The sequence below is a fragment of the Nanorana parkeri genome, unplaced genomic scaffold (genome assembly GCF_000935625.1).
Source record: "Nanorana parkeri isolate BGI_ZX_2015 unplaced genomic scaffold, ASM93562v1 scaffold540, whole genome shotgun sequence".
In the NCBI taxonomy this organism is placed as follows: domain Eukaryota; kingdom Metazoa; phylum Chordata; class Amphibia; order Anura; family Dicroglossidae; genus Nanorana; species Nanorana parkeri.
This window is the reverse complement of record NW_017306808.1, coordinates 1,039,471-1,063,823: the sequence shown is the minus strand read 5'-3', so window position 1 is coordinate 1,063,823 and position 24,353 is coordinate 1,039,471. Positions and strand designations below refer to the sequence as shown.

The 24,353-nt window shown below is 40.8% G+C and overlaps 1 long non-coding RNA gene across 1 annotated transcript in view; it reads right to left on the bottom strand.

Annotated features, from left to right (window-relative positions):
* Positions 1–2,814: 2,814 nt before the first annotated feature.
* Positions 2,815–24,353, bottom strand: part of LOC108791294 — a 240,236-nt gene continuing 218,697 nt past the window's right edge. Inside the window, exon 3 of the long non-coding RNA XR_001941496.1 lies at positions 2,815–2,845. This is a non-coding gene — a long non-coding RNA (uncharacterized LOC108791294). The remainder of the gene's footprint in view (positions 2,846–24,353) is intronic.

Below are 24,353 nucleotides of genomic sequence, written 5' to 3'. Positions count from 1 at the left end.
GGGATCCCCTTTCCCTGGGGAAAACTTCTTCTTTTAAATAAATTTCCATTTAGATATATCTTCTAAGAGCTGACGAAATAGTGGTATATACCGTATTTTTCGCTCCATAAGACGCACTTTTCCCCCAAAAAAGTGGGGGGGAAATGACAGTGCGTCTTATGGAGCGAATATTCCCTCCACACACACGGCTCCCGCAGGGTGTACAGAGCGGCAGAGCTGTGACTCATATAGAGAACTTTTTTCAAAACAGTGAGCAACAACTTGAATGCAATGGATATCAAAAGTATTAAAAGTAACAGTAATTATTCCTGCTTTGCAGTGGCGAAACTAGAAATCACAGGGCCCCATAGCAAAATTTTGTATGGGGCCCCGTGATTGCTAGTTATGCCACTTGCAGAGCCCCAGCGGAGCGTGACCCTGCAAGCCCACCATAGACTCTCTATAGTGGGCTCTGCAGGGTTTGAGATCTCTTACCTGTCAGCGCCTCTGTGGTCGCCGGGCCCCGACTCCTTTTCCACCTTCTCTTACATCACTGGCCCCACCTGCTCTTAGGTCACTTGCCAGTGATGTAAGAGGAGACGGGCACCGCCTCCTCCATTCCGTACACCACCCTCATCTGCCGCAGGCTGGCTGTCACTGACACAGCTCCGCAGCGGCTATGAGGGCTATGAGAGGCTTTGAGGGGAAATGCGCCGTGGCCGCTGCTGAGCTGTGTCATGTACAGCCAGCACCCCCAAATGCCATAGCGACCAAGGCGGCCCTGGCCGGGCCCCCCTGTGCCCGGGCTCCATAGCGGCCGCCAGGTTCGCTATGGCGATTGTTACGCCACTGCTGCTTTGCATAGGTCACTTCTTAGCGTTAAATATTTGTAATTTAAAACAATTCATCTTCACACAACATTTAGGGTTTGTTCACATCAAATCCAGTGCGATCAAGCGCAGTGGAATACATGGCACAGCAGTGCGATTGCTTGCACTATTTTTTGCAATTGCACTGCACCGTGGGCATAGCTGTGCCATGCGTTCCCATGCAGGTGATCACATTGTGGGAACACACTGGATTTGGTGTGAACGAGACCTAAGTGTTGTGTGAAGATGAATTGCGTCACACTCTGACCTCTGCGTCACACCCTGACCTCTGCACTGTGCATCACACTCTGTCCTCTGCACTGTGCATCACACCCTGTCCTCTGCATTTTTTTTTTCTTGTTCTTTCTTGTTCTTTTGCCTCTAAACCTAGGTGCTTCTTATGGTCAGGTGTGTCTTATGGAGCAAAAAATACGGTAGTTGACCCTATATAATTGGGAAAAAGAAGGGGTGAGCTTAATCCCCAAATATTGTATAACATCTGTAGACCAATTGAAATTAATGTGGTCGGGCAATCTAGATCAGAGTTCTTGAGGGAGAGAGTTGGCGTGGGAGCAAGTTGGGTAAGCATTCAACCGAGTCCCAGCAGGCGATAGGGGAGCGCGGTATTGGCCCTCAGGGGCAAGAGTGTCAGGCTATGTCTGAGGTCTCTTGGTTTCATATATAAATGCAACATTTACATCTACTGTAAAGCTTATCTCCGGGCACACCAGAAACATCCCCCATTGCAAGGGTCTAGTGCTTGTTTATGCCTAGGGGAGACCTGATTAAAGCACTTTTACTTTCTTCATCCCTGTTTCCTCGGTAATCAGACCTCACCTTTGAAACGAATTTGAAACGGTCGCAAACACCATCCAGTGAGCTAACCAAAAGAAGTTACTTCAGACCATTTATAGAAAAAGTAGAAATTCATTTATTTAACCAGTTGCCGCCTGCCCGTTGAAAAAAAACGGACGAACGGCACTGCTGCATTAGCGGGTTGCCTAATCCAGATGGCATTTTTTTTCTGCTCGCGCGCGCACAGGCAGAAAAAACCCATGCAATGCATAGAGCCGTTACCGGCTGTTTAACATATACCCGATCGGCGGCTCTATAGCCTGCCGATCGGGTATATGTGCTGGTGTGTGCCCCCCCTCGTCTGCTGCAGCCATCCCCCCTCCTAACCCCTCACCTTCAATCCCGGGATCCGCTAGCCCATCTGCGGCCCGGGACCAGCTCGGGAGGGTGTCATTAGGGGTCCTAGAGTCCGCGTTCCAGTGCGTTCGGCCTTTGGAACGCACTGCAACGCAAGCCGGCTGGCTCCCTGCGTTCAGGGGCGGGAGGGGGCGTGGTGGTGCATTGAAGTCACATAGGTGTTTTGTTAAACACTGCAGACTACAGTGTGTACTGTTCATTTACTAGACATTTTCTATTAAACATTAAGTCTATATTTGGAATATTTGGGGAATAATAGAGATGGGAGGGCTTCGGAAAATGTGGAGTTGTGGTTTTAAGTGTTTTTATTTACTTTGTTTTGACATTTTATTAAACTATTAAGACAATGCAGTGTGGTACCCCAAAAAAGAAGCCTACAAACTGTACTATGAAACTGTTATGACACTGACCAGTTTGTATGCAGCTGAGGACTTTAGCTTTATTTTTTGTAAGAGCAAACTTTCCTATAGCTTTTAGATCTGTTGTGGCTGCTACTTCCAGTGTTGAATTAAGGCCTATTCCTGCTGTCTCCAATGGAGCAAATCCAATAGGGCTTGACTTAATCTATTGCCTCATGAGCCTTTCTCATTTTCATGCTTTTAATGCCTGTCTAAAAGCAGCTTTAAATAAGCTTGTTGCATGATTGTGTATCTTCCTTTTATGACTAACCTCACACATGCTCTATCCGAACATGAAACATTTGACTTTTCTTCCTACTTGCCTCTTTTAAGGCCCAAAGGTCATTAGATGAACTCCCTGCCACAATCACACACTACAATTAATTTCTGTGGCACAGGGAAAGACCAATTAGACCCACCATTAGTGACATGCACCTGTAAAGAGGTCATGTTACCGCTTTACACTTAAATCCTTTACATGAGCATTTTATGTGACCTGCAGACAATCTGCTGTTATTTTAAACAACTGAGTGAACACACCAATGGCTTTCTCTGTAACAAGGATTTCTGCAGTTTTATTAATTGTTAACTAGTTTATAGATTTCTTGCTTTGCATTCAAAGCTCTGTAAGTATTACAGTATTTTCTTAGCTCATGCATGATCATTTCCATGTGTTCATTAACACGTGCACTGGCTGATTATTCCAAGATCATGCCTAGATCTGTCACATCATTAGTAAAAATTGGGATATGAACGACTAAGGTGACAGTCAGGTCATTGTTCAATCCTTGTGAAGATATGGGCATCAAGCGACATCCTGCAGCAAGAACATAAAATCCCAGACTGTGTATACATAACAGTAAAAGCTCTGCCATAGAATAAGAAATAATATTATGCATCCATGAATATTGTTGCCTTAGAGCAGATCCTAAATTTCATTGTTGTGTTTTTCTAGAAACATATTGTTACACTAAAATGTATAACGTGTGAAAAAGTGAAAAAAAGAAGCACATACATCATTTGTAGCAAAGGAAAAAGTTCAAGTTTGCCGTTTTGTGCTTAGTCAGCTAAAAGTGTTATGCTTCCCCAATGCAGGGGATTTGCAGGAGGAGTGAAGTGACAGTTTTGGGAAAGGTGGTGACAGAACTCTGCACACTCAAGGTACAGTTACTACTTGGACACAGTGACTGCAATTGAAAGCACAGGCCACATCAAGGCATAACCATATGTGCACTGATCCTATCTCAAGAGGAAAACACAGAGCAGGGAGATAAATGAAATATAAAACTAATGTATTTAAGGATGTAGTGGATATGTTGTGGAAGTATAGAACTTTCTTCTGTCAACAGCTTTATCTCACACTGCCAGCCTGGGTGATTTGTGGCATTTAGAAAGCATTGGCTCATGGCTTCACTACCTCTTGAGCGGACATAGACATGTAGGCATGATCTGACTGCCCAAAGATTTTTTTGTTTTTGTTGACATAATGCATGCTTGTTGGCTTGTTTTTATCAAGACATTGCATAAAGTCACACAAAACTACAATACAAACATTGTTTGTAAATTCCAACCTTTGGATAATGAAACATTTTTTCTCTATTCATTGAAATGAATGGGGTTTCTTTTTCTTTGGAGATCAGAGGCAAACGCAGAGAAGGGCACATTTATAAAGCACACCGCTGTGCTTTATAATAGTGCCAATGTATTTTTAAGCCCATACCAGTGTGCTATCTGTTTCTCAATCTCTGCTAATTAATCATGTCTCTAATCTCCCAGAAGGAAATGATATAGGGGCAGAATTGGGCCTTAAGCTTAAATCCAGCCTGGGATGCTATCTGTATGAGGTTTGTATGTTTTCCCTATATTTGTGGGTTTGCTCTGGTTTCCTCCTACAATACAAAAACATACTGATATGTCAGGTATATCCTCTCAGATCTGCCCTAGAGTGTGTGCTAAGTGTGGTAAGGACATTAGGCTTTGGGGGTCAGGGAGTGATGTAAATAATTCTAGGGGCGTAATATGCTAGTGCTGCAACAAATTTGGGAAATAGGAAATAAATATATAATGCATTTCATGTTAGTCACCCACAAGGAAGATGAAGTTCTAGTGGAGCAATACTTCTTATAAGAGAGTGTAGCTCTCTACTCTCCTCCAGAAGGAAAGGACTTGTAAATCTGGCTGCAAGGGACTAAGATTATATAGCTGTAAAAAAAGGAAGGGGTTAAGAGAGAGATAATAAAGGATAATAAACTGAATTTTTTAGTTTGTAAGGATTTTATAAATCATTTGGAGTTCTGTGACTATTAAAATCAAAATTGCTGTAGTACTGATATCTTTTAATACCACTGTAAGGAGTATGCAGCTGACTGGGCTCTTCTGCTAGCCTGGAACACATTGCATTTTTACTCACCAAATAAAGATGAATGGTACGTTAATTAAAAAAAAAAGGAATTTTAGACATTTTTAATAAAAACAAAATTCCCTCTGCCATTCGTCTTTGCTGAAGATCATCACATTCTGAGACAAAAATTCCTCTGAAAAGGATGTATGGAGCAGTTCTTATAAGAAAAGGAAGCTCACCGAGTTGCACCCTGAAGCCTGCCACTGCACTGAGAAATGTCCACGTGGAGTCAACTGCTTCCATGCAGAATCTGAATAGATAGAGTGATACAAACAGACAGTAGAAAGTAGTGTTCTAATCTGGAAATAGCTGATCTGAAGTTGGTGTGCATGGAGAAGACAGATTAGAAATATATTACAATGGGTGGAGTAGACAGAGTAGGCAAAAGGTAATGTAAAAAGAATGATTAGAGAGTGTACACAGTGGGCAAAAGGTGCCCACACCAAGGATTAAACTGCTGTCAATAAATAACTAGGCCAAGTGCCAATAAGGGGGTCACGGTTCCCACTCCCTGCTCTATCCACCAATATGGCAAAAACAACAAGAGAATAGATGAATAAATAAAAAGATTCTGATAAAAAGGGTGGTAAGCTTCCCCAAAGTAAATAACAAAGGTAAACATGGACCCCCAAAATGAGTAGGTATTGGAAGTAACCACAAACGTATCGGAAACCAAAGTATACACACACACACACATATATATATATGCATATATAAATATATATATATTACAGTGTGTGTGTGTATAAATTGTGGGATTGTGTGGCAATCCCATGGTAGAACTGGGGTTGTAGTCACCCAGGACTCTCAGCCAGAGGGGCTGAGCAGTTCCAATAAACAGATTCTTTTGCTGGGAAAGAACTGGCTTTGCAGTTCTCTCTGGGTGTTCTGGATTTGGCATGGGATCCTGGAACTGGGAGATTTCGAAGAGACTTGGGAGGGATGAAATCTCCATTCCTGCATCCATTGTTTAGTAGTGGCCAGCACATAATTGCACACCTGTGCACAGCACTTCTGGGAAGGGTGCGGGCTAATGTTCTGGGCTCCAGCTGGGAACAGAGGTGTTCAGGAGTCAGGAGGACTCCACCCAGAAGTCAGAGGGGAGCCAGGTGGCTGTGTGTGCTAGAGGCGACAATCTTTGGAGTATGTGCGACAATCTTTGGTCAGTGAGACATTGTCTACTTGCTGAAACATTAGCAGACTATATGCTGTGTTGATGAAAGAAATAAAAGACTGTCCTGTTTATATTTAAAATGGCTTCAAGACGCTTCCTATGTGCTAATTACCCAAAAGTCACAAGTGGTGGAGAATGCGGGCAGCCAGCGCTATCTCTCGCAGAAGCCGTTTATGTGCAAAGAACTGACATTAGAGGGACAGTGTGTCTATTATACCTTGTGGGCAGAGACTGGAGTCCTTGAAATAGTGAAGTTTATGAGAACTGCAATTTCTGTGCATGAGAGCGCATTGTGTGCAGGTGAGAAGACCCTGCATGAGTCAAGGACTGAGACCCCTAAAGGAGCAGTGCACTTATTTGATTGGAGAGTGCAGAGTGCTGTGTACTGCACAAACTAAGTTCATGTGGCAATGGGTCGCTCTAACAGAAGGGACAATGATAAAATGGCCAAAAGAGTTTGATGGTCAATGCCTGTGAAAGCTGCACAGGGGCCAGGAAAACTTGTATCAGACTGTTCGTCTGTTTTGGACAGGTATAACCACAGTTGTGCTAGCTTAGCCCCTATATATTGTAGTATTATGTTATGTTGTAATCATACAAGTATGGAAGCTAAATCCTCAGCTGTACACATCCACTGAAATGCAGTAACCATCACTTCTGTCTTTGTATAGACACAGTGGGGGGATTTATCAAAACAGGAGCAGACAAAATCTGGAGCAGCTGTGCCTGGCAACCAATCAGCGTCTCTCTTCAGTTTGTTCAGTTAAGGTTTAAAAATGAAAGAGAGAAACTGATTGGTTGCCATGCACAGCTGCTCCAGATTGTGTCTGCTCCAGTTTTGATAAATTCCCCTTAGTCTCTTTTGTAGAGAGACAGTACGTCTTGGGGGACGGGCTCTACTACACTCCATGCTGTATGCCTGGGACAAATTATTATATTATTATTATACAGGATTGATATATGAGCAAATGAGCAATTGTGTCCCACACAATGATAAACAATAAAAGGTGGAAAGATCTCACCCAAAATCATGTGCATCTTAAAGTTCCAAAGGATGCATGCTGTAATCCAAGATAATAGGTCACTTCCACTTTGCTGTTAAGGTAGTTCCCCCAATAGCATTCATAGGTATATCCATATTAAGTCCATGAACAAGCTGAAGTAGTCCAGCATCACAGAGTTTGTAAAGCCGGCAAATTGTATCACCACACAGGACAGAACATCCACTAATCAACCTAACATGTTTCGCTCCTGCATGGAGCTTTATCAAAGGTATGCGGCTTAAACTGCTGTGTAGGTGAAGACAGACCTAGGGATTAAGTAGTGCATAGTGGCTTTAAAGTGATAAACACTGAAAGTTAATGCCAGTGAGGCCAAGCAGAAATTGCTGCTTAGACTGAGACCAGGTATACAGTATATGGACAAAAGGATATGGTGCAACTAAGGACTTGTTCAAGACACTCTGGAAATGGAATACTGGATTTGATGAACAGAGCAACATCTTCTCTCAGTGCCATGTGGCTAATTCACAAGGTACCAAGTTGAGCCTCTGCAGTAGTTTCTCCATCCTGGCCACAATTTTGTGAAACAGTAAGCAGAACAGCAGGATCATATAACTTAATATAAGAAGACAATTTTATGTTACTTCAACCATTTATTTGTATAAGGTGTTTTAATAAAACATGAGTTGGGGGTTTCTCTACTAAACCGTGTATTTTGGTGCCTAGAAATCAATTGTATGTGAATAAGATTTGAAGTGACAATAAACCTAGGAGTTAAATTTAGAAAATGCATTCAAGTACCCTAACTATTAACAAAAATGTATCTTATTTGTGTATCACCTGGCTGTAGATTTTCAAATCATCTTTGAATTTGTGCATACTCTGTCCTTCCTTCTGGAAGGTGTCCCCCATGGTTCCTGTGTGTGTTGTAAAGTAGCCACCACTCCAAGCTTACTCCTGTGATGGACTGCAATGTCATGTTTAGTTCACTAATTTGTATTGAGATTGAAGTCCAGCACGGGAAGGAGGTTGGAGCGGTGACTACTTTACAACACACACACAGACCATGGGGAGTAGCCACCCTCCAGAAGGAAGGAAAGGGTCAGCATGAATTCAGAGATGATTTTGAGGATCTACAGCTAAATAATGTACACATAAGCTACATATTTTTGTTAATAGTTAAGGTACTTGAATGCATTTTTTAAATTTAACTCCTAAGTTTATTGTCACTTGAATAAAAAAAAACCTGTAAACCAATTCAAAATATAATATAAGATTCCTACTTCAATACCTGTGGCTCCCTTGTAGGATTCTTATTCCTACTAGTTGCAGCCCTCTTAAAGTGACACTAAACTCAGGAGTTCAGCCTTAAAAATGCAATCATGTATCTTAACTATTAACAGAAATGTAATTTATTTAAGTATCACTCAGCTATAGATCCTCAAATCATCTCTGAATTCATGCTGACACTGTCCTTCCTTCTGGAGAGTGTCTACTTTTTTTCCCCTTGGTCCCTGTGTGTGTAAAGTAGCCACCGCTCCAAGCTCGCTCCCGTGATAGACTGCAATCTCAGTACAGCTCTACAGATCTACAGCTAAGTGATAAACAAATAAGCTATATTTTTTTAAATAGTTAAGATATTTGAATGCATTTTTAGAATTTAACTACAGAGTTTAGTGTCACATTAATGGCTGGATGTACAGTACATAAACTATCTGGATGCAAAATGAACATTATCAGTAAAAATCATTATACAAACATGCAGGTTCATATGAACCTGAATGTCTGTGCTTATGAAGTATACAGGGAGATCACTGATGATTCTAGGTGTCTTGGGAAAAAGCATTCCAACCTATCTTATCTGCAATGTTAAACTTTTCTGTAATGTTGTACTTTTACTGGTTTGGTGGGGTTACAAGCAAATAAAGTATTTCAGTTTTTCATGATAATTCCTTTAAAGTCATATGCAATGACATAGTTGTAATCTAATAACATACATTTTGAGCTCTATACATAGCATTGTTTAAATATTGCTTCTGATGATTACATGAACTTTGAAACACTTTTGCAGGGGTTAAGTAGCTAAGGAAATTATAACTAAATAAGGATTAATGTGTATGCCCATATGGTTTTATATAGTAAGTTCTGACAGATATTTTTTTTTGTAAGCTGGAATGCTGTTCATTTACTAACTTATTATTGACTTTACTAACAGGTCACATGTCTATCATCACCAGCTACTAAACAAACATCAGCTATACAGTAATGCATAGCAGTTCTTTCTTGTAGACACACCTGGTTCAAACATTTCAGACAAGTGGGAGTGACTTTCAAACCCTCCAATACATAGTTGCACGATACTGTTTTTCTTCCTCCATTTTCAACGTTCTGGTTTGCAAGGCACGGCAGCTGTGAGCTATGTGCACTAGGACAGAAAAAAAAAGTTATTTATTCTATAGACCACTAAGGACACTAAACAAAGTTCAGGACAGATTTATTTGCAACTGACTTAATTCAAAGTAATTCTTTGTTATGATTGATCTCTGGAGTGTAAGTTAGTTTTTTTTCTTGCAGTAAAATAAGTTGATATACAGGAGTCTTAATTTACATTATTTTAATAGGAATTTCAGACATGATTCTTAGAATAAACAGCTTTAAATGTAAACATTAGTAGTCAGCAAACTCTTTCAATTTCACTTTATCAATGATTTCTCTGATTTGCTCCTACAATCTTGTATGCTGTGAAAATCATGATACATTTTTCATATTTTACCATGACTGGCCTTTATAAGATCAGTTTTTTTTATTTAAATGAAAGAATGAATGCTCTTGACCAGAATACATCTTTAAAAAGCTGAACAGTTATTTTTTTTTTTAACTTTGAGTATTGTACAAGGACAGCACTTGGGATGGAGAGAAGCAGAGTTTTTATTTTCCCAACATATTTATGGAATTTGGAAGATTTGGACAACAATTTTCAATTATGCTGAAATGTCCCCATTTTCAATGATCAGTGATTTTTTTGAAGGGTGCAATGGGTTTTAAATAGCATTTCAGTATTATAAAAGGTCCTTTCAGCTATCCTGGACCTGTTCAAGACTGGAACTATCCAGCCATACATTACATTATTTTAAAAAGATAAAAAAAACAAAAAATACAAATACATTTAATAAAATAAGCTACCCTAAATAAACTCAAAGACACCCCAATGCCCTCTTAATAAGATTTTTTGCACACCAATTTTACATAAACAGCTCAATGAGTGAATTTTAGAGTTTCTTCATTAGCAAAACTGGTTATTTCAAAGCCAAATAAGTATCCGAGATAGCATTCAGCTTATCCCTAGACAAAACCACAAATTGATTAGTAAGCAGAAAACAATTACTCTTTCTACAACCGCATCAGACAATTTTTACAAATTGCCAGTTTTTATTGGGATGAGAAACACTGTAACAGTAAATACTCATAGGACAATTGTGGGTGGGCACGGAAACAACTAGGTTGCAAATTGGACCTGTATACGACATCGGTCCAGTTTTATGCTTATTTGGGATGAGTTGGCAAATTGGGTATGATCTGATCATTTGTAAAGGAGACCCTGACCGAATTTTTTAAATAAAAAAAATCTATTATAATATGCAAAATGCGCAGTTCACATTTTCGGCCAGGACGCGAGGAGAGACACAAGGTAAGTCTATGGACGCGTGCACCCGCATGCCGACACCTGGGGACAGGAAGTGCCAGCAAGCTCAGAGGAGTCAGCGCTGGATCGTAGACCCGCCACAGCGCTGGAGGGACAGATGAAAAAGACAGGAAAGAAGATCGGATTAAGAAACATCATTTAAGGTAAGTGCTTTAATTAACATTGGGGGAGGGAAAAATATTTTTGACTTTAATGTCACTTTAAGTCAAAGTGCCTAAAAAGTCCCCCTTTTAGTACCTAGCAAGTAGGATACAGCTTGCTATGGGCATTGCGTTCTTGGATGTGACAGCAATGGTCCCAGCAGCCACAGAGCCGTGTACACATGTGGATTGTGTATTTATGCTGAGGTGTTATGAAACTGGCATAAAGTAATGAAACAAGTATAATACCAGACCCTAGTACTTCCACTAGCTCAGCTTCTCTCATTGGGAGTGTTGAGAGCCTCTGTCTGCTTTAAATGTCATAGACTTTGCAGGAGTACTGTAAACACATGCATTTTGCAGGAGTACTGTAAACACTGTTTTTTCTGCATTGGTGATCACTATCTTGAGCTTTGCAGGGCTTGTTCACACCAACTACAGACCAGATCCAGACCAGAACATTCTTTATCTGAACCAAAAATGCATACACATTAATTCCAATGGTAACAGCAGAGTGCCTATGATTGCTAAAGCTGCTGGCTAGCCTCTGTATATGACATTATCATGATCACTATTGGAATATCTGCCAGACAGGGAATCAGGCTTGGCCCAAAGCTATAGCATTGCTTGCATTGTCTCCACTTGTGGGGCAGTATTAAGTTAGGCACTGAAGTTGGTCTTCTTCCTTGGCTTGTTGCATTATCGTAAGCATTTCACTGATATCAAGATGAGGGGAATAATACAGTTCATGCCAAGGGATCATACACTCACTGCTATGGTGTATAATATAGTTGCTGATCACTTTCAATTGATCCCTTGTGATGGTTGAGTATCTACAGGGGGAATTTCAGCAATTCTGTAATTTTAAATGAATTGAAAGTTAGTTTGTCAATTTTTTCTTTTGATATATACAATCTATTAGGCCCCATTCACACTGAGCGACATGAAAATCGCGCGATATTGTGCGACGAGCGATATTGAGCGATATTGAGCGATATTGAGCGATATTGAGCGATATTGAGCGATATTGAGCGATATTGAGCGATATTGAGCGATATTGAGCGATATTGAGCGATATTGAGCGACGAGATGTGAACAGCTCCATTGAAAGGGATTGGAGAAGCTACATAGAGCGATATCGCATGGAAATATGAGTGATATCGCTGAAAAAAATCGCTCGATAAATCGCTCAGTGTGAATGGGGCCTTAAAAGGGGCAAATTTTTTACCATTTTTAGATTATGCAATGTGAATGGGAAGACGTAACAAATCTAAAATAGCTGTTAGCCCAATTTGGCTGCATAGGTGGGAAAACACTTTAACCTCTTGCCTTCCAGATAGGCAGAGCCAGCTGTCACTCATGCAGCTGGGCGGATCCAGACATAATTGTTGGTATTCGCTTCAGCTGCGGCGTCTCAGTATACTGCTCGCAGTAGCTCGCAGTATACTGTGGCGTCTCAGTATACCGCGAGCTGTAGCTGAGTTTAGGGTGACTGGAGGACGCTAGTTTGTGTCCTCCCGTTACCCTAAGGATGACTATGGGGAAAAGCCTTAACCCCATAGTTCTCCTTTAACCCCTTGCCGTCTGCCCATCGTAAAATTACATCCGGATGGTGGATCCTTCCCGGCCGGGGGACGTACATGTAGGGGGCGCGCTCGAGCAGAATCACACCGGGAATGTGAACAGCCATTACCGGCTGTTTCATACAAGCGTTCAGCCGGCTCTACAGCTGGACAATCGATTGTATATCGGGGAGGGTGTTAACAGCGATATTTCCGTGTTTGCGGATGACACCAAAATAGGGAGGGTAATAGACACGGACTTAGACACTATAACATTAGAGGAGGACCTGGATAAAATAGGGGAGTGGGCATTAATGTGGCAGATGAGGTTTAATGTCGATAAATGCAAAGTAATGCACTTTAAATAAACAAATGGGTTATACAATTATGGGTATGCCGCTGGGGAAGTCAGAAATGGAGAAGGATTTGGGGGTCATTGTAGACCACAAACTGAAAGGTAGTTTGCAGTGCCAGGCTGCTGTAAACAAAGCTAGCAGGGTCTTGTCCTGTATTAAAAAGGGGATGTATTGCAGGGACAAGTCTATAATTTTGCCACTTTATAGATCATTGGTTCGACCTCATCTGGAGTACGCGGTCCAGTTCTGGTCACCAGTACTAAGAAAAGATGTCCTTGAGTTGGAAAAAGTCCAGCGAAGGGCAACCAAACTAATTAGGGGTATGGAGGACCAGAGCTACGAGACGAGGCTACTAAATTTAAACATGTTCACATTAGAGGTGAGGAGATTAAGGGGGGATATGATTTCCATGTACAAAATGTTTAATGGTGGTAGCAACATTAGCGATAAACTGTTTAAAATTAACTCCGTTACAAAAACTAGAGGCCATCACCTAAAATTGATGGAAAAAAAATTCCAGCACAAGGGGCGAAGGGGGTTCTTCACAGTAAGATCAGTTAGGGTCTGGAACTCACTGCCACAGGCGGTGATTTCAGCAAATAATGTGGAATTGTTCAAGAAACTTTTGGACGATTTCTTAAGGGACCGTAATATACAGGGGTACAGGTACTCCTAGAATGAGATCCTAATAGGTTGGACTTGATGGACTAATGTCTTTATTCAACCTCAAATACTATGTAACTATGTAACTATGTATATCCCTGTAGTGTGTGGCGCCCCCCCTGCTTTGCCGGTTATCCCGGGAACTGCTGTCCCCCCTGCCGTGCCTTGGGACCAAGAAGACCAGCTCAGCGGCTGCTCGTAGAGAGAAGGAGAGATCAGATCTAAAGTCGGAAGAGATGTGAAGATCTCTGCTTCATCAGCTTCTTTGGGGGTCCCTAAGTGACATTAGGGGTCTTGGGGAACCCTGATGTCTCCATAAAGAGGACTTGTCATTTTTCATAGCTATCACATTGGGGGCTTTTTAGCCCCTATGTGATAGCAATCAAGTTAAGTGGAAAAAAAGTTTAAAAAAAAACAATGTTTAAAAAAAAAAATTAAAGTCTCATATTTAAAAAAAAAAAAAAAGTTTTAAGTCCCTCACCCCCGCGTGCATGCACTTATACACGTTAATACGGGTTGGTGTGCCCACGTGCAAAAAGAACAGTTACGCCACACATGCGAACATCGCAGTGAGAGTAATAATTCAAGGCCCATCAATCACTGATAACACTAAACTGATGATCGGTAAAAGCTTTTAAAGCTTCGCCTATGGCCAATTTTAGGCATGGTAGCTTTTTGCGATTTTGTGGGCGCGCACAATTTTAAAGTTTGACATGTTTGGTGTCTATTTACCCAATGTGACCCCATCTTTTATGTTTTACCAAAAAATTGGGTAATAATAAATGTTTTATAACTTAACGTAGGGAACAACAGGTTTTTAAAATCAAATTTCAGTCCTTTTTTCATTATATAGTAAAAAATAAAAACCCCAGTGGGGATTAAATACCACCAAAAGAAAGCTCTGTCTGTCCCCAAAAAATTTTAAAATATTCATTTCAGTACAGCGTTGCATGACTGAATAAATGTCAGTCAAAGTACCGCAGTACTGAATACTGAAAAATGGCCTGGGCAGGAGGGGGTATATTGCAGCTAATTATCTCTCATGTGGCTGATCAGTTGCCTGGCAGTGCACCAATATCTCCTTTTAACGTGACTGGGGGTAGGAGGTAGAGCAGGGATTATTTGTTTGTACTATTTTAACTAATACTGTAGACCAAAACTATCTATATAAACCTTTTTACAAATGAAAAGGCCTCATACAAACATCTAAACCATGTGTATTAGCATTACCATATCTTTGTCTGACTGAGTCCTATGTGACATTGAAAAGGCTAAGATTGGCAGTGCTTGGAAAACATGACAGGTGGATGTCTGACAGATCACAGCAGGGATAATTCAGGTTAGAGAGGAAACATAACATAGCTGGGATTAACTAAGATTTAAGCAAATACACATAGATAGGGGACAGAGCACAGGACTATGCTGATAACATCAGGGAGAGAAAGGTCAAGGGAAATTGTCATAGGATTACATAGGAAAACTAGGTTATGCAACATTTTATGTAGCTACTGCTTCAGGATTTTGAAGTTGAAACCTAGAGTGTTTGGAAATAAGTGTGCAATTGTCACTAATACCGATCTTTATATAATTGGAGTCCTATTTCTAGAAAAATTAATTAGGAATCATTCATGTTAGTGTATAGTGTTTAGTGTGTAGAAATGCAGTTCTTTAGGCTAGTAAAACATAAAAACAGCTATTGCAATTAAAAATCCATTATTCTTTATTGGGATCATTCACATTACAATTATGTTTTCAATTTCCAAAATGTTTTATCTGAACCTCATCTGTCTTTGCTGCACTTGCATGTAATGAATGCAAAGCTCATCATAAAGTGACTAATGGTAGATCAAGGTAAAGTTGATGCTTTCATCTGGCATAATCTATATCTATATTCCTTATAGATTCATGTCAGTGAAGTTCCGCCTTGCTCATATAATATTACTGGTACAGTGCCACTCAATAATAGTGATGATTGCTTTGCCCCAACTGAAATTTTTGGAATGCATCTGGCCGGTCGGCGGCAATTGGATGTTCTCTGTGGACCACCTGTATGTTACAAGGCAAACACATTTGCTTGGTGAACTAGTAAAATTGTACTTCAAACCTCTTATTAGTTCACTTGGGTTTTCCATATGTTGAAAGGAAATGCTATACTTCCTTAATATTGTAGTACTTAACAATTAAGTATAGTAATTACATTACAGGGAGCTGGAAATTTTTGCCCACATTTTCTCTGCTTCCTCTGCAAGAAAAAAAATTGGTATTCCAAATGAATTTTGCTCATACATCAGTCATCTCCATGGCACCCAGGGAGTCTGCCTATCCCCATACAGTCTGATGTACAGGGGATGGAGTTTGTGAAGGAAGAGGAAGTGAATACAGGATCCTCTCAGGGCACAGGAGATCACGAGGAAGATCCATTTAAGGGAGAACTATGGGGTCAAAGCTTTTTTTTACGAACGTCTCCTCTAACATTGTGTGCTCTGATCGTTCAGTTTCCACGTCTCCACACACTGTATAGGAGATGTCTGATTTGCCTCTCCATCACATGTCACCACTCTCATTGTTGTCTCTTTCTCATAGAACACCGGAGCTTGCAGAGAGGGGGCGGGGGTATGTAAATGCTAAGCAGCTGTGAGGAAGGGACGGGGTTATGGTAATAGCTGAACGGCAGGGGGAACTAAGCTTTACGGGGAACAGGTTTCCATACAACTGCTGCAAGCATCTGATTACGTGAGACAGATCAGGGAAAGATTGGTGAAGAGAGAGGGGAAATACTGGTAATACATCTCCATGGTCGTCTAAGAGATGGTCGTCTAAGAGTCGTCTAAGAGAGAGAAAAAGAGAAGGGAGGCTGAGTCTTCTCAGTTGAGACTCTGCCTCCCGCTCCCATATGTCAGCGTGCACACTCCAGCGTACACAGTGTGCATGATTAGAGAAAGTGCGGCCATGGCACATAGAGTTAGAAAGAAAAAGCTGAGGGCGGGCTGCATTCCTTGTTAATGCCCCCTAAGGGGAAAGGAGCTTGGAGCACGGCTGCGGGTGGCCGTTTTCTGTGACTTGTGATTAATTTATCTAGGATGTGCTGCGACTTTGAAAAAGAAGAATGCTATTAGAGGATTCCTTAAATCTACATGTGACATTGCAGAGCAGTACAATGTACTCCTGTAAGTGACATTGTTTGTTTACAAACTGCCGGGGATCGGAGAATGGTAGCACTACTGTTGCTAAATGACAGATTCCCACAGGCTTCTGTTTGTAAACAAGCCGGCCAGGGATCCTGGGCAACATAATTGACCAAATATGGCTATATTTGGTCAGTTACATCACTCAGAATTTCTGGACAGTTTCTTTACATACAGAAGCCAGTTGAGGATCTGTAATTTGCAATGGGAGTAGTGGTGGGTAAACATTGTCAGGTTGGTGGGTCGTCATGGCAGTGGGTCAACATTGTGACGCAATGGGTCATCGCGATTGACATAGATCTACATCAATGGACAATGTCATCGATGTTGGATTTGCATCAGGGGACACTTGTTTATTTTTTGAAAAATGTTTTCAGTAAAGGACTTTTTTTTACAATGTGTTTTTATTTACTTTTTCACTTTTTTTTGTGATTAAGTAACAAGGGGTATTATGAATCCCATACTCAGTCACTTGGAGGTATGGATGGATAGCTGGGGCTCCCCTTATTCTAAAGGGGCCAAATTCCAATAAGGATGTGGGGATGGGTTCCTTCAATATTGGGGACAAAGTCTTTTTAAGGAGGAGGGGGTCTTTGTTGCCCCCCTTACAAACTATCCTCCCAATGCTGAAGGCATGCGGCATGGTATAATTCAGGTGAGCTAGGGGTGCATGCGCACTGCCCCCCCTTTCCTGGTCACTTTTTAGGGGGACACTACATTGTTTTTTATTTCTTAAAGGTGCAGTACAACTGTAAAAAAATTAACAAAAATTACGTAGGTTCATAAAAGACCACTATTTATCATGCAGCCTGGGTGTTTAGGAAAGATGGGGCACCAGGGCTGAACCCCCCCCTCAAACTATACCAGTATCAAGATATTGGTATAACCATTTCAGGAACGTGCCATTTATATACATATTGGGGTCATTGAGTGGTTAAAGCTCTGTTACTGCTTGTTAAGAATATATAAGTAGCTCAATGTTCATAACCTGGGAACAGGTGTAATTTAAGGTCATAGTATAAATTCAAGTACCAGATTCCAGATAACTAGGTGATATTTGCACATGTCTTCTACAAACCTCAGTATATGTAATTGATGCCTCCTTTGCAAAGGAATAACGCACAAAAAAGGGATGAGCTCAAAGTTCGGTCCAAACACAGGTCTTAATGTCGAACCTTTACCACGTTTGTCGAGAGCTGAATATAATATAAATAATAGCAGCATTTTACTGCTATTTTATATGACCATTTCCTTCTTCTCCAGTTTTCAATTAGCCCCTTGCCTGCAGACTCCCACAACTATAGGGCCAAGGGCCAGGTTTGTGGGAAAAGGCCTTTGACCCCATCAACATGGGGACAAGGTGCTTTGCCAGGGGGACCCCCCCATGTTGAGTGCATGGTCAGGAAACTATCTGCAAGGAGTTTGTATGTTCTTCCTATGTTTGCATGGGTTTCCTCTGGTACTCTGGTTTCCTTCCATGCTCCAAAAAACATGCTGGAAGGTTAAATGTCTTCTCTCTAAAATGGCCCTGTATATATGTGAGATAGAAATCTTAGATTGTAAGCTCATTGATGTGAATGTGCAGTATGTAAAAGCTCTGTGTAAATTGTCGGCACTATATAAATACCAATAATAAATAAATAAATAATGTAGCATGGAATGGTTTAGGAGGGGGGAAACACTTTCACCCCCTTTTTTTAAGCCTGCCAGGCTAGTGCTAAATGGGTATGGTAAGGGATTTTTGAGGGGACCACACATAATCTTTTTTTTTCTGCATGAAGTACCCTTTAAAATCCATGCCAGACCCTAATAGCCTGAAAGGAACTATTTAATCATTTAACAAAATATACTGTATGTAATAGTAAGAGGAGATTACCAAGAGTATCCCATCAATATGTACCAAAGATCCAAGTCCTAATGTTCCCATAGTGGTCCATCTTCCTTTTTTTAAAAGGTGTTTTATATTTATTTTGCATTACAATACAAATGAACATAATAATAAAATTAAACATTTAAGCAACACGCTTTAGTTTGGATCTGTTTACTTTCACATAGTTAAGAGGTGGAACTACACAAATGCATATCTAACAAGATTTGTTACAAAGTATTGCACAAAGTAGATCAGGACTTATACCAGGTTTAGTGCCATTAGCCATGGCTTCCAGATTTTTTTCTGACTCATCTGTGTATGCACTACTAATGTAAAGTTGTTTGTAGTTAGGCAAGTTGTCACTGACACAAAAGTGTTAACTTTGGTAAGTACCCTTCCTTGTCAGTAAGATCACTTTTCTGGTCTGGCATATAGCAGCAGAAGCCTTTTTATGTGTTTAAAGTGACAATAAAGTCACACAGCCCCACTTGCTGCTTTAAGGACTTACCTTAAATGATGCCTCTTGATCCAATCATCTTCTTCTTTCCAGTAGTTTTAAGCATGGTAGATAAGCTTATTGTGATTTATCCAAACTCTAGGAATAAGAATTGGGGGGTGCTGAAGTGCATAATGTAATCTTGACAAGGCTCTACATGTCTTTGGCAGATGTTAACAATTTGGTTGTGATATTTCCAGTGCCATAAGTCCGTAGGGTACAGGGCATTATACCAATCTTACAGGAACTTGGGTTCAGAAGGCATGGGGCACATTCTGTCCAGAGTAAGAAAATCTCCCAGAAAAATGGTAGGGTCAGGGGGAAAGGAAAAGAGTTTATTTTCAATATCATTAAACAGATATCTGTCTTGGTGCTGGGGATTGCAAAGTGATACAAAAATTATAAATGTATTTTGTACCTTGCAGTGCAGCATAACATTATGAATTTAAAGTTAGCAAAGACATTTACACATTCAAAAGTCAGTTTTTTTTCTTACCAAAGTAAGCACACACCTTTGGAGTATGAAGAACATGTGGAGTAGAAGCGACTTCTAAGCCATGATCTTTTTAATGTCAGAATTTTCTGGTCTGCAAGGGGGGTTTCTTGTAGCCAAATCATTTTTAGTGACAGGTTTTTCAGAATTCTAAACATATGGACCATTTAAAATTTTGAATTGAGGCTTCCGATTTTAAAGAAACTGTTGTTAACTTTGCCATGACAGTATTACTTTAGGTACGGCTTCAAACCCCTAGCAGTTGACACATGATTAGATTGGGGGGGGGGGGGTGAATCAAACACATACACTACAAACATCCAATATGTTTGCTTAATAAAATGGTTAACATGATCAAATGGGAAGCCGGTCTTAAGGAAAGTCGATTAATAGATGTAGCATTTGTTAAGGGAATAAATAATGTAGACAGAATCTGCTGCATAGGCAAAGGAGAAACAGTAGGTGTGCACATTACCCTGCACTCCTCAGAGTTGTTGCAGCTTGGAGAGCGTCTCTGAGACAGGATGTCTAGCTAGTGGAAGACTTCTTCTACTGTGATAAAGAAATGTGTTTTACATCCCATTGGAAACTCAGATGAACTGGAAATAGCATGGAGTAAAGGATGTTCCTCTGATGATGGGCTTTTCTACCTGCATTAAGCTTGGCTCTGGCTTTTCTAGACTCTGTTAAGAAATCAGGGTGGATAGATGGTGTGGCTTCATTAAACAGTAGTGGTGCATGTTCTCTGGCCTTTTTGAGGATAGTATCTCTCTCTCTGTAGTTAAGAAGTTTAAGGATCACAGGCCTGGGTGCGGTGCCTGGTGGTCTAAACTCCCTGTGCATGCTTCACCCCAATGCTAGCAGAGAAAGAATCAAAGATAGCAGTTTTAATAAACATCACAGCGTTAAAGCCCTCAGATAGACCTATAAATCTCACATTATAATGCCGGAGGCAATTCTAAATGCCCTTACCTGTGACTTCTGCTGCAGCTGTCTTCCACTCCAGATCAGTCAATCTGTTAGAGACCAAATTGTATGTGTTCTTCAAGTAGCTAACCTCCTTTGCACCACTGTAGTGCACAATCTCATGTATGTCTCATTGCATACCTTATTTGAGGAAAGCAAAGTCAGTTTTAATCGAATCAACTGGTGGAGGTGGAGGTGACAGGTGAGGAAGGACCAGAGCCTATGTTAGGGAAGGGGTGAAAAACCCTCATGTCAGATATGATCAGCCAATATCTGTGCAGGGTAAGAGCCCCTGGTTGGCAAGGAAAGATCAGGACTTCCCAAGCTGCTGCATCTTTTAATCTTTCCATACATTGCTAGCTTGATGTTGTTGCTGCTCTTTGGCTCTATATGGAGAGGCTGTAAATTAAAGGCAAAATTATGCATTGGAGAAAACCATTCTGTGACTTATGAACTGGGTTTGCTTCAGTATGCCAGTCAAGAGGGCCCATTTTATCTAAAACAGTCCCTGATACTCTAACACTCAACACTCTGGCTGAACATTTAATACTTTATATAAAAAATGGGCCTTCAACAATAACACTTAACCCCCAACCCTCGCACTTAACTTATCTTCTAAAGTCTAAACATTGCCTCATAACATTTAATCTGTTCCATATCATTTACCCCTGAAACCAAAACTCTAAGAAATAACCCCTAAGTGTTTTAACTTTCCACTCTAACACTTAAACCCTAAATACTGTAACCCTTAAAGGAGAACTATGAGGTGAGTGATTTTCACTCAACCTCATAGTTCGAGCCGACGTGTGACAATGAAACTGTCACACGTCGGCTCAATAGATCGGGAAGTAAGCGAACACATACCGTCGCTTGCTCACTTCTCGATCATCTCCCTGCAGACAGCCGTGACTGTCACTCACGGCTCCATGCAGGGATTCTCCCCTCCCCGCTCTAATACGCCAGCGCTGACTGGCGGAACGGACGGGGGAGGGGGCGGGTACAGCTGGCTCTGCCTCTAGATAGGCAGAGCCAGCTGTCACTCACGCAGCTGGATGGATCTCAACAGTAATCCGTCAGGATCCTTCCCGGCTGCGGCAGTCTCAGTATACCGCGAGCTGTAGCTCGCGATATACTGAGCTTTGGGTCACGGGAGGACGCTAGTATATGTCCTCCCGTGGCCTTCAGGAGAACTATGGGGAAAAACACTTACCCCATAGTTCTCCTTTAGGCCTTACACTATCCTACGCCCTAAACTAACCCTAAAACCTATTAGCCCCTATTCTTCTGAATGCTTCTCTCATCCAGCTCCAGAAATCTCTGTGCTGAGATTATGCAGTCCTTTGCAGAAAGCATGCAGCAGCAATATCTTGACACGTGAAGAAACTACCTTAGATGTTACATGGAGTGCCTCTTTATATTACATGTTGATAACTACTATATCAACATAGCAAGCAGGGCATACTACACTGGTGTTAAGACTAGCTGTTTTTTGTCTAATGTATACAAGCCGTGAATGAGACACAGGGAAATACCACATTTTTTTGTTAAATGGAGCGATAAGAACATTTAGGGTTATTTCCTTTTTCTTAGTGTTGTATTTCATCAAAGATAATTTTGTTTTTGCAAGATCTGCAACAAAGAAGGGTACATAAAGGCCTAATAGAACTTGTAGTGACATGAATAAAGTTGACTACAAAGTATGGAGTGACAATGGTATGTGCTGTTAATATTGCATATTTGGGACCAGAAGACAAATAAGTAAGTCATTATTGTCACAGACAGACTTTGAGTGTTGAAAGATGCTTTGACTGGTTTTTCTTTTCTTTTTATTTTATTTTATTTTGCTTCACCAGTATTTATACCTCAGTGCAGAGATTACATTTTCCCAAGAGACACAGCAAATATTTGTTTACATCAGCATCCAGAGTTGGAGGAAACTAGTAGAGACTTTTTCCATTGCTGACCTCTCAGTCTTAAAATGCTAGTTGCCTGGTTTTCAAGCAGAGCTTACGGCTTTAATCATTCAAATTAGACATGTGCAATTCATTTCAGAAAGATTCGTTATTCAGATGAATTTTTGGAAATTCGTACATTTTGCTGCATTAGAATTTCTAAATGACAGAAATAACGAATGCAAACGAATACAAATTTCCAATAATGAAAATTTCAGAGGCATCCGAATTTCAGATGCATCCAAAGTTTAATTGTGTTAAGCATCAACTTAAAAAAATTAAAAATGTTGTTAGTGGTAGTATATATGAATTTTCGTTAGGAAGAGACATTAAACAAAACAGGGAAAACAATTACATTTTTGTTTTTTTTACAGTCTGCAGAAAAAAAAGTGTGAGGTTCACCCACAATTGATACCAGATTGTGCGTGGGTTTTTATCCAGCATTCGGCTCGGCTATTCTGCTCGCTACCTCCAAGGTAGTGAGCAGAATAGAAAAAATTTATGAGGTATGATAGGTTGGCTATACAGATAGAGGGGTTAGTAAGAAAGAGAAGGATATCATCCGCGAACAGGCACAACTTATGGCATTGGCCATCAACAGATAAGCCAGAGATATCAGGGTGGTTGCGGATCAAGGGAGCCAAAGGCTCGATGGCCAGGGCAAACAATAGAGGGGATAAGGGACAACGCTGTCTAGTGCATCAGCTTATGTGAAGTGTGTGGGATTGAAAGCCCTCGTAATTGACAGTTGCTGTGGGGTTTTAATATCAGTCCACTATCCAAGGACAAAAATTGGAACCAAAACCCCATTTGTCCAAGCTATAAAATAAATAGGGCCAGGAAAGCTAATCAAATGCTTTTTTGATATCTAAGTAACATAAGAGGAATTTTGCGGGTCCTGGCCAAGTGCCTAAGAATAGTAACCCTGCGGATATTGTCAGTGACTTGTTGGAGAGGCAAAAAATGCCCACTTGATCCTTATAAATAAGCTGACCAATGCCTGTGTTGATCCTGTTCACAAGAATATTGGATAGAAGCTTAATATCAGTGTTAATTAAGGATATAGGTCTATAGTTAGACCAGTGAGTATTATCAGTGTTTGGTTTGGGGAGTATACAGATTGCATCGGAAAGAGAGTTACGCCCAAAGTATGGTCCGATCTGACAGCATTAAAAGCATTAAAGTAGGGGTCAAGATATCAGATAACTTTTTATAAAAAAAGGGGGGAGAAGCCATCCAGTACAGCTCGTTTTGTGGGTTTTCAGGGATTTTGTGGCTCTTTGGACTTCCTCATCCATGATAGGGGAGTGTCCAGCAGATCTCTGACATTGGCAGGAATATGAGGGAGATTGACAGACGTTAATAAATGGTCTGCAAGTGTCGGTGAAAAATCATGGTCAGGAGAATATAGGTCCGCTAGGTGTTTTTTAAATTCATGCACAACGAGGGAGGGATTACTAGTGATGGCACCATGACTTGTACGAAGACGACAGGGTTTATGTCGTGGATCGATATTGCAAAGGTGAAAAGCTAACAAGGTGCCTTCCTTGTGGGCTTCCAAATAAAAGCGATTTAGCGTTCAACGTATTTGTATCAGCTATATGTGTGAGGTGCAGATTAAGGTCACGTGTAGCTGTCTAAACAATAACGATAGCCTGGGAAGGCTGTCGACAACATAGGGAGGAAGCTTTTGTAAATTTGTCTTCAAGGAATTTTTGTTTCTGGGTCCTCTCATGTCTGAGAGAGGAGGCTAATTTGAAGCATTACCCCCGAATAACAACTTTATGTGCTTTCAGCAGGTTGATTGGGAAAATGTCAGGGGTCTGATTAGTGGCGAGATAGTCAGTGATGTTCTAAGAAAAGCTTGGCTGGGATTCATACAATAAAAAATAATCATGTAAGGACCAGAAAGGGTCTGTGGAGGTTGCTGCCA